At 40.9% G+C, this 11,514-nt stretch overlaps 2 pseudogenes; both read left to right on the top strand.

The window, feature by feature from the left end:
- Positions 1-639: 639 nt before the first annotated feature.
- Positions 640-6,370, top strand: LOC140938619 (kelch-like protein 26; annotated as a pseudogene).
- A 1,351-nt stretch (positions 6,371-7,721) lies between these two features.
- Positions 7,722-10,432, top strand: LOC140937522 (kelch-like protein 25; annotated as a pseudogene).
- The last annotated feature ends 1,082 nt before the right edge of the window (positions 10,433-11,514 follow it).

Genomic DNA, 11,514 nt, shown 5'->3' with positions numbered 1-11,514 from the left:
TGGGAAAATTGTAGAACATATATTAATTCACTGCTGAACTGAACATCGGCTTTCGCGCTCGCACTTCGAACCCACTCGCTGAAATTTGCTATGTTTTTTTTGTTTAATATTTCTCTTCCTTTCCCATTTCAAAACAAAGAAAATTGAAAGTGTTTACTTGCATCAACAAACGTTTCTGCACTTTGTTTAGACTTTGATGAGGTCAGCGCAATCCTCCAGGCACTGCATATACGCGAGCTGTTGTCCAGGTCAAGTGGGGAGATGAAATTTGATAGTAGCTCGTGCATGTTAAAGCCGGTCTACTTCGCTTTTGTTAAAACCATGTTAGAGTTTTTTTGCAAACTACACATTTTGTTAAATCACGAGCACATTCGCCAAGACCAATGAGCAAAATAATCGCTATGATAGCTTTGAGACGCGCCATTTTGATGAAGGCAAACCCTGTAGTGAGCCTCCATGCACATCGCTTGTTCAGCGGTCGCGCATGCTCATGCAAAAAAGACCCCTGTTGGGAATGGGAAGGTAGAAAACATGTAGTACATGACGTAATGCTTTATAGCACACGTGATCAGTATCTTGATTTATAGCATATAGGATCACTCGATCACGCAATGCAACCAGTTTCTCCGCTGATTCAGTATGACGGCCCATTCTGAGATTCTCTTGTCAAAGTGTGCTCAGTTTCGAGAACAAAGTGAATTCATTGATGTTTATTTAAAAGTGGGCGAAGAAATTTTCTCAGCACATCGCATTGTGCTCGCTGCCAGTAGCGATTATTTCCACGCCATGTTTGCTCGTGGAATGAAAGAGTCGAACCAGGAAGTGATCGAGCTCAAAGATGAAGGCATTTCAGCAGCTGCCTTGAAGATCGTGCTGGATTCCACCTACAGCGCAAATCTTCAAGTCAACGATGAAAACGTTTTTGAAGTTCTCGTGGCAGCCGAACATCTTCAAGTTACAAGCGTTGTTCAACAGTGTTGTGGTTACTTGCAGCACAGGCAGACCACCCTCTGTTAGTGGGGGCCGTTGTTGATTGAAATCTGAGCAACGATCTTTTGTTATTTATAGAAGAAATAGATATGAACAATACGGTGGCTATAATTTGTTCCAAAATGCAGAATTCAAAGCAAATTTTTCAATAAACGTTTGAAGAAAATGTAAACTGAGCCATGTGTCATGTTTTTTTCGCCATCCCGTGCTGTTTTAAGCGCTATTTTGCGAGATGAATATTTGACCTCGGCCGATAGAACTAAAGAAGGAGACAAGGCAGGAAGCAATCAGCCGCCGGCGCGTGACCCAGTCCAATTTACGCTGGAACTGACACTAAACTATTTAATTTCTTACCTCAAAAATACCGGCTCCCGATCCACTAGATATGTATCCATGCCCCATCCGAATGAGAGCTCAGTCCTTCCAAAATTTCTCGAGAAAAGCGATCCTGAAGTTGCAAGACCAGCTCTCTCAACATGACCGGTGCAAAAAACTCAACCAAAGGCACTTGAGGTATGCGCGTCGATTCAAATCCACCAATAAGCGTATCACGACCGTTGGCTTTAAAACCACAACGCTACCCCGCACAGGGATGTTTGTTTGGTCGTGATACGCTTATTGGTGGATTTGAATCGACGCGCATACCTCAAATGCCTTTGGTTGAGTTTTTTGCACCGGTCATGTTGAGAGAGCTGGTCTTGCAACTTCAGGATCGCTTTTCTCGAGAAATTTTGGAAGGACTGAGCTCTCATTCGGATGGGGCATGGATACATATCTAGTGGACCGGGAGCCGGTATTTTCGAGGTAAGAAATTAAATAGTTTGGCGTCAGTTCCAGCGTAAATTGGACTGGGTCACGCGCCAGCGGCTGATTGCTGCCTGCCTTGTCTCCTTCTTTAGTTCTAACCGCCGAGGTCAAATATTCATCTCGCAAAATAGCGCTTAAAACAGCACGGGACGGCGAAAAAAACATGACACATGGCTCAGTTAACATTTTCTTCAAACGTTTATTGAAAAATTTGCTTTGAATTCTGCATTTTGGAACAAATTATAGCCACCGTATTGTTCATATGTATTTCTTCTATAAATAACAAAAGATCGTTGCTCAGATTTCAATCAACAACGGCCCCCACTAACAGAGGGTGGTCTGCCTGTGCTTGCAGACCCAGTTTGTTGATCAGCTTCGATTTGATGTGCAGACGTATTGTCGCGTCTCCACGGTTGCTGATCGACATGGTCTAAAAGACCTTCAAGAAGCCACGCAGACTAAGATAGCCTACATTTACAAAGAAATCTGTGAAAGTGAAGAGTTCTTGTCCCATGTTGATGCTGATCAGTACACTCGCCTTCTCAGTAGAGATGACCTCAGCGCTCCTTCAGAGACATTCGTCTTCAAATCTGTGATGTAGTGGATTACACACAAGAAGGAAGAGAGAATGCCCATCGCAGCCATCGGAGCGGTTCGTCTAGGGTCGGTGGATATCAATGACTTGACTGAAGAACTCGACACAGAAGAGATGCAACGAGTGCCAGAAATTCATATGCTTCTCAATGAATCGCTTTTACATAATATCAGGCCTTCAAACAGTTCCAAGTTTGCCATAGAGAAAGCAAAACTACGTTCAACGGATCCCGTAAACTTGAGTGTGTTTTTTATATGTATATACATATATAAGCAGGCGAGACGTAGATAAAACCGTAGAAGTACCTGGTAATTGTTAACGCGCGCGCGCATATTATAGTTCGTTGGTTACGAGTGCTTACGTGTTGTGTATCTTTAAAGTAGTATTACGCGGATTTGTAACCATTTTTACAACCCTAATGAAAGCTGTTGAATGCAGCCGAAATATAGGTTCATCGTGTTACGAAACATCTGGTTTATTCACTTGTGATGAATAGTTTATTTTCATGGAGACTGCCGTCTTTGTTGATGCTTGTGGCTTGATATATATATATATTATGTATATACATATATTAGTATGGATAGGTTTGGGCAGACAGGGTTAAGTTGGTACAGGTGCAAGCTTAAGTCTGCATCCCTAGGAAAAAGAGAACGTTTGCACCCAGGCCAGGCAAAGTGTGCGACTTTTTTGGCTCTTTCTTTTACAAGTGAATCTACTCCTGATTATCGCAACTTTTTCCACTAGAATGACCAATTTGTGTATCAGCCACGACTTTGAGGTCGCGCAGGAGACCGGGTCTTGATGATTGTTAAAGCGTTTTGTGGGACTGTTTAGGGGGACGAATTTGCCGCTATCTTGAAAACGCGTCCCCCAAAACAGTCCCACAATGCACTTTGAAACTATCTCGACCTGGTCTCCCGCGCGACCTCAAAGTGGCTAATTGGTATCGCATATTCGACTAACAGAAGGTAACATTGTCAACGAAACTGAAAGACCGCAAATTTTGTACTGAAAGTGACTGAAACTTAACATATCTCTAGAGCCATAATAGTATGGCTCTTGGTTGTCTTCATTATCAGTTAATGGCGACAAAATAAGGAGCCCAGCACCCGTGCTCAGTCACGTTTGGCACGGGTGACTCTTGACTTCTTAGGATGGGTTGAATAGTCGTCAAAGAATACTCCAAATCATATTTGGATCTACATACCAGTTAGCCTGCTTCAGGCGTTCAGATAGTGCGGAGCGGTGCGAAGTAAAAAGAAGCACGAAAAAATAAAAACGAGGGAGGGGTAGAGGTATCGCTTCCTTTACTTCGCACCGCTGCCCACCATCTGAACGCTTGGAACAGGCCATATACCAGTTATGCAATGCTTTCTTGTGGTATACCATGGATGCCACTTGAATTTTATCTGTAAATACACGAACTTTTTCCAGGCGGAGCATTCCAAGTTCTACCTCGAGAAAGATTTTGATAAGTATTTTGTTCCATGCCATGGAAAATACAGTAGCCACTGAACACAATTAATCGGTCGTAAAAGAGTTGGCTCCACCGAATTTCAAACGAGAATACGAGCAATGCCTTTTTCCTCAAAACGAAATGCTTTATAAATGAAATTGACAAACTTGTGGATGCATCCGACCCCATGTTCACTGTTCTTAGATCTCTATCAGATCTCAACGAAAACACTGATCAACTTCGGTCAGTGGTCCTCAGAGTTAAAGCCGAGGTAAAACATTGGCTCTGGTATGTCTCAAACAATATTTAAAAGACACACCGGAAATGGTACTGCTTACTCAGTAAATTTCGGCAGGACTGAACAATGATCGGCAGCGATAAGCGGTTGGGTTAATCATTTTACTAGGCTCGATTTCTGCCGTCTCCAGGGTCCGTACGGGCTCATTTTCTCGAACAGCGGCTGGTAATCGGGCCGGTAGTACCTACCCGAGCCGAGCCTATCATTGTACCGGCTAGTCTATAACGGCTTTTCTGGTGATTGGCTTTCTTTTCCGTGGAAAAGGAGTACATTTCCCATTACTGAAGATAATCTTAATAAGCGATAAAAGGATATTGTTAAAAGAGAAGTACATTTACTACCTTAGTTATTAGTATTTTATTTCGCGGGGTTTTATTTTTGTGATTTGGCAAGCAAATTTGAAGAGAGGGCATTGAATTTCGCGATTTATGAAGCGATGAAAAAGTCTTAACCTTCAAAAATTTTTGGATGAACTGGAACAAGCAAAATGTGAAATCTTTGCAAACTAATGTTATTTAAAAATTTAAGATACAAAAGTGAGGTTGTAGCAGTTTGTGTTTGTCTATACATCATATCCTGTATATTTTGTTCCTTTAATTACATGTTAATTTAGTCTGCTACACAGCCGTTTTTAGTGTCGTCACGCAACGCTCCTCCCCACTTAGTGGGGAGGAGCGTTGCGTGACGACACTAAAAACGGCTGTGTAGCAGACTAATGTTAATTGTGATTTAAATTTTTTCGGTTTATATGGGTATTAAATTTCGCGAGTCTTTGATTTCGCGATTTTATACAATCGCGAAAAACGCGAAATTTAAGGCCCGCTAAATTAAGTACCGAAAAGGTAAATACAGCAAGACGAAAATCATTTGTGTATACTGTTATTTCCTCGTTGACTAACAGAAATTGTCTTTTTTTCTTGTTATTCTAGGTCATTGTTGCTGTTCTCCCTCAGACCCATATGTTGTACTTTGATGTTAAGAAAAAGGTTTGGAAGCAGCTTTCATCTTTAGTACCAGCACCTGAAACAAAAAATTGCTACTGTGCAGAGATTGTTGGCCGTGAGTTGTTCGTTTCTGGAAACTTCCCGGATGGGAGATCCCGTGTTTACTGTTATGACATAGAAACAAATAAGTGGCACACTCACGAGGGTACTCATCCATACGAAGAAATCAGCACCCTATGCGCTGTAAGCGACTACATGTATGCACTACCTTGGGATTGCAGCAAGCTACCGCAAAGGTATAGTTTTGCAAAACACCGGTGGCGAAATTTCTCTAAAAGTTTCGTAAAGAGTCCTATTGTATTTTAACAGTGCCACGATACATCACCAAAAGCTGTATGCACTCTATGGGCATAGACAGGAGAACGGACCCCTTTGGCAGATGCAAAATGCAACGCTTCATTGTTTTGATCCAGTGAGCGATATGTGGCAAGAGAAATCTTCAACCTGCAACCCTCACTTTGGGTCCAGTCTCTTTGTGGTGAATGATCGACTCTGTGTAGCAGGAGGTCATGTTGCTACTACTATGTGGGACTCGCTATGTGATAAGCAAGCAACTGTAGAGGTTTATGATGAAGAAAACAATAAGTGGTCCGTTGTTGAACAAAACCATATTCCTCAAAATAACCTTGGTGCAGTGAAAAAAGAGGGGAAGGTTTATTTCATCATCAATAAATTTCCAATTGACGGTGGCATTAGGATCCCACCAGGGGAGGTGTGTCCGGTAAATCTGGGCGACTGGAAAAATTTAGGAAACGTTGACAAAAATGCAGCTCTTTGTTACGTACCTTTAAAGAGGGACAGCGTTAAAATGACTGAGAATACTTAGCAATTACTCTATTGCATGAGGCTGAGTATTATCTGAAGAATTATGTATGTCGAGGAGGGTGTTATCCACCGAGGGTAACATTTCCTCAATTCTCCAGATCATAATGACCCTTTCGATAGATAAAACTTTGCCGAAAAGCAGCCCGGAAGCGCTGCGCTGTCAACGTGTAAAACTTAAACAGTAAATGGCTCAGTGTGTGTTGGTTAACAAATGGTAGACGGCGCAACGTATACTGGTGAGTTTTTTACAATAACTGAGCGATTTTTTGCGCGCTGATTGGTCGAGAGCTATAGTCGATACAAACGATGAAAAGACGTGATGGTGGCGCATTTTGTTTTTCTCTTTCTTGCGCGCACGATTTTCCGAGAAACTTCAACGGAAATTGACGTAAAAAGCTGACTATGTTATTGTAAAAAGCAACTTGACAACTATTTTCCATGGTTTATTTTCTTGTCAGTCATAGAAATGACGTCAAAATGTTCAGATCTTTGCAGTGAAACCCGACTTTCCTGCGACTCGTGGTTCTGACTTAACTTTTCAACATTTTGACGTCATTTCTATGGTCGATTTAACGAATACGGATTCCATTTTGCCGTGCGTCTGTTCAAAATAGATCACAGATGACGTCAAAATGTGGTAAAAACAAAAATTAAAGTGGCACATGATATCATGATTTCTAGTTTTGCGATCGGAATGAATTTCACCTGATAATGACGTCAAAATTGTTTTAGATCGAAATTACTCAGTACACGATGCGTGATGTCAAATGCAAGAAGTCCTCCACGTGCAAGGAAATACACTCTAAAAGGAAAGAATTTATTCATTTCTAAATCAGCTATGTCGTCATTCCTAGCCAAATTTACACCTCCTTGAGAGACTTTCGTCTCAGTAATGCAGAGGATCAAGAAGTGCAACTGACAAGGAGCGGAGGAAGTGGGCCCAATTACATTCGGGACGCTCATCCTCTGCTAAAGTAATCGGCTATATTGATTGGTGCCCATTTGTAATGAATTACAGGGAATAAGCTTCTCAGAAAAAGATCATAGCAGCTTCAAACCTTATATTCATCACCTCTATCCAATATTACGAGTACTATATTATTATTATTATTATTATTAATTATCGACAAAAATAAGCAGTTACAGTTACACCTGCTAAACTTAAGAACCTACTTTTCTTGAATTCTGGAAAAAAAGGTTCTTTTATTTTGGGGCTACGTATTGGCAATTTAGGCTTAGTAGGCAGTTCCTAATAAGTTTCTTAATTTTTATGAAGGAGATAATAGATTAGTGATTACCAGAAAAATAAACTTTTTATTTATTGATAACGAATGATTTTCTGAAACATTTAAGGATAAATGTGGGTTTTTACGACAAAATTTAATATATAATCGCTTCGGCGACGACATGTCACCATTATCAAATGCAAATGAAAGAGACTATATCGTTTCATAGTCTCTTTCATTTGCATTTTATAATGTTGACATGTCGTCGCCGAAGCGATTATATATTAAATTTTGTCATAAAAACCCACACATAAAAACCTGCATGATCTTGCTTGGCTAAGCAGGTTCTCATTTTTGGGTAATAAAGTGGTAAATTTCTGCCAGGAGGTTCTTAATCCACAGGTTCTTGTCAGCGCGAGTTTACTGTATGTCATGACTTTGATATACGTTCTCGGCGTGAGAACGAAGATTCTTCCATGATGTGTCTTGGTCACGTGATCCAGAAGTGAGTCAGGCGAAAAATCTCATGCGGCAACTCAAAATATACCGATCCAAGAAGCCCAAGAATGGTTGCTCATTCCGAAATTCTTCTGACCAAATGTGCTCAGTTTCGAGAACAAGGTGAATTCATTGACGTAAGTTTGAAAGTGGGGAAAGAAGTTTTCTCAGCTCATCGTATTGTGCTTGCTGCTAGTAGTGATTATTTCCACGCCATGTTTGCTCATGGAATGAAAGAGTCGAACCAGGAAATGATCGAGCTCAAAGATAAAAGCATTTCAGCAGCTGCTTTAAAGATCGTCCTGGATTCCATCTACGCTGGAGATCTTCAAGTCAACGATGAAAACGTCTTTGAAGTTCTTGTCGCAGCGGATCACCTTCAAGTTACAAGTGTTATTGAACAGTGTTGCGACTACTTGCAAACCCATTTTGTTCAGCTTCGATTTAATGTGCAAATATACTGTCAAATCTGCGCCATTGCTAATCGGCACGGACTGAAAGACCTACAAGAAGGTACAGAAAGCAAGATGGCATCAGTGTATGAGGACGTTTGCGAGACTGAAGACTTCTTGTCTTACATTGACGCTGATCAGTATTCTAGCCTTCTCAGTCGAGATGACCTCAGTGCCCCTTCAGAGACATTCGTCTTCAAATCTGTGATGCAGTGGATCAAACACAAGAAGAAAGAAAGGATGGCAGTCTCAGCTAAAGTTATCGGAGCGGTTCGTTTGGGGCTAGTTGACATCAGGGATGTGATTGAAGAGCTCGATGCAGAGGAGATGCAGCAAGTGCCTGAAATTCACATGCTTCTGCATGAATCGCTTTTGCACAACAACAGGCCTTTAAACAGCTCTAAGTTCGCTTTAGAGAAGGCTAAGCCAAGATCTATGAAGCCGGTAAGGACAAACCCCTACTACTATATTAAACGTACCCGAGAGTAAACAATATAATACGTTTCAAAGATCTCACCGCACTTTTTCTGCTGAGATTTTGAAGTCAACAAAGTATTACCTAGAAAATATCAATGACATTGACTAGGAGATAAAAACTAAACGGATCGGCGACCACCTGATGAGGCTTAGACAAATCTAGTGTTGTTGTGGCATGTGTGTATCGGTGTGTCGAAGGAAAAGGCAAATGACGCGCGCTGCCTAGTACACATTTAATTTGCTTAAAGTGAAATCAGTAAAGAACAGAACACAATCTGACTGATCAGTTTTATCCAGACTAAGTTCAAACCCCTTTATGGCTTCTTGAGTTAGGCTCTGCAAATTGACCAAAAACAACGACATCATTCAATAGATTTTTTGGTCAAGATAGTTCAAGTCTATCATTTGGGGTCCTTTTTGCACTTAAGGCAATGTCGTGCAAAGATGTTTCAAGTTTGAACAATTTGAAAAAACATTTCATTATTGTCGTTGTTTTTCTGTATAAAGTACTAATAATGATCTTTATCTGGTTTTAGGTTCTTATTGCAATTCTTCCACAATCACAGATGCAGTTTTTTGACGTCCAAACAAAAACGTGGAAATCTTTGCCTTCAATGCAAAGCTGTCTGAGGCAACGGCAAGTTTTTGTGCCGAGTATGTTGGTAATTACATGTACGTAGCAGCAAAACGAGACAATGATTTTGTTAATTATCGTTATCACACAGTAAAAAACACATGGGAGATACTCCCATCTTTTGCTGGATTGACCAATCAAATCAGTTGTTTTTGCAGTGTCGACGACCATTTATACGCGATATACCAATCTCAGACGCCTTACAGATATCATATTCCTGCAAATCAGTGGCAATGTGTCGCTAAATCGAGTGTTCAAAGTAGTATGCCCCAGAGTTCATTTTGTAACCAAGCAGCGGTAGTTTATAAATCGTGTGTTTACGTTCTGCATGGACAAGGAATCCAAAGTTGGCAGGGTAGTGACTTTTATGGATTAAGTAGGTGTTTCTGGGAGCCAAAGGCAGCGGACGTATTTTGTTTTGATCCAAAGAGAAATGTGTGGGAACAAAAGGCTTCCACAAGCACCAATCACTTTGGCTCCAGCCTATTAGTAGTAAACAATAAACTCTATGTAGCTGGGGGAAAATACACCATCGATAGAAATACTGCTGAACCATGTGGTGGTACAGGTTCTGTTGAAGTGTATGATGAGAAAAACAACACTTGGTCTGTTGTAGACCAACCACACATTCCCCCAAATAACCTTGGAGCAGTAGAAGTTGAAGGGAGTGTATATTTCATCATCAACAGTTTTCCGGTAGACAGTGGAATTAGGATCCCACCAGGAGAGGTGTATCCTGTTTCTTTGGATGAGTGGGAAAATTTAGGGAAGGTGGCCAAAAATGCAGTTTTGTGTCGCATGCCAGTTAGAAGAGAAGACTTAACATCTGAATGACTCACTCTATGAAGGTTAAGGTTATAAACCAGGGCGTCCACAATACCAAACTAAAATCACTAGTTGAAAACGTAACACACAGATTATTTACGTCTCTGCTTGGTCACAGCTTTCCTTTAAGTTCCATTAGCACATGAAGGTTGAGAGACCGGGAATTCAGTAAATAAGGTTAACATAGAGATTTTTGTCTATATTAACTTAAGTGAAAGAGCACACCTAATCGCTTATCATACACTATCAGGTAAAGGACAAGTGGCTACCTTTAAAAGTGGGCTGATTGCTAAAGATTTTGTTTTCATGAATTGTTTGCTAGCTGGCGATTTTCTCGGGACTGCGGTAACTGCCCGCTAAATAGGAAGCCACTTAACAAACGTGTGAGTACACAAGCACTGTACATTGTATTCCAGTTGTAGGTTTAGGATTGGGTTCGTCAACGATTTTTCCTCTCTCCCGTGACTCTTGCATTCAACATGGTCGTCTGTTCTTACGAAGGGTGGCGTAAGGGGGATACGAATACCGCAAAACTGCACAGAAATGCGCATAAACACCGCACAGAATAACATGAGAAAACCGCAAACCGCATTAAAATTACCCGTAAATTTCTTAATTCTGGAAACTGCTTGGTTTTGTAAAACCGCAATACCGCAACTTCAAATAAAATTTCCGCAAAACGGCGCCAAAAATCGAGCAAAACCGCATCACCGCAAACCCTTACGCCCCACTCCTTATACCCATCAGGCGTGCTATCCCTTTTAGTTATACCCCGTTGGTCTTTTCCAGGGTCTTTCCACCTAGTGCTCGCTTCTTTGTCCAGGCGAACGCTTCGGGCAGGGTTCACTTAAATCGAGAGCAAAAAGCTCAGGGACAAGGCTCAGGACCTTTGTTAATTATCATTTTTAGGGTTAAAAGTGTGTTTACAGGGCAGGGCATCCTGTTCCCGTAATATTCTCGCGAAACCAAATACATTAGGTTTCAAAAAGTTTATTATTATGTAAACATGCATGAACTGTGACTATTCTAGTAGAAAACATAGTTCCGAGATCGAAAATTAATAATGGTAATTGAACTGGGTGGAGTGCAATTTGGTCTGAAATCATACGCGTGATTTCAAAATCGAACGAGCGCGCAGCGCGAGTTCGATTTGAAATCACAAGTATGATTTCAGACCAAAATTGCACGACTCGAAGTTCAATTACCACTTTATTACTTCCATTTTGAAATCGCAGAACTTAGTCAGTACTAATATTTTATTGATCAAGTGGCCGGTTTGTTAAAAAGCCGAAACAAAAAGGCTTTTACATCTCATTTTGTATTCCAAACAGAAATGATGCGATTTAGAACATGAATGACGCAATTTGGAACAGATGCGATTTAGAGCAAAAAATGGTGCGATTTAGGAATAAATCACATCGCTTAGA

Source organism: Porites lutea, chromosome 5 (assembly GCF_958299795.1).
Source record: "Porites lutea chromosome 5, jaPorLute2.1, whole genome shotgun sequence".
In the NCBI taxonomy this organism is placed as follows: domain Eukaryota; kingdom Metazoa; phylum Cnidaria; class Anthozoa; order Scleractinia; family Poritidae; genus Porites; species Porites lutea.
The sequence above is the reverse complement of the archived record's forward strand: the minus strand, read 5'-3'. Positions and strand labels throughout refer to the sequence as shown.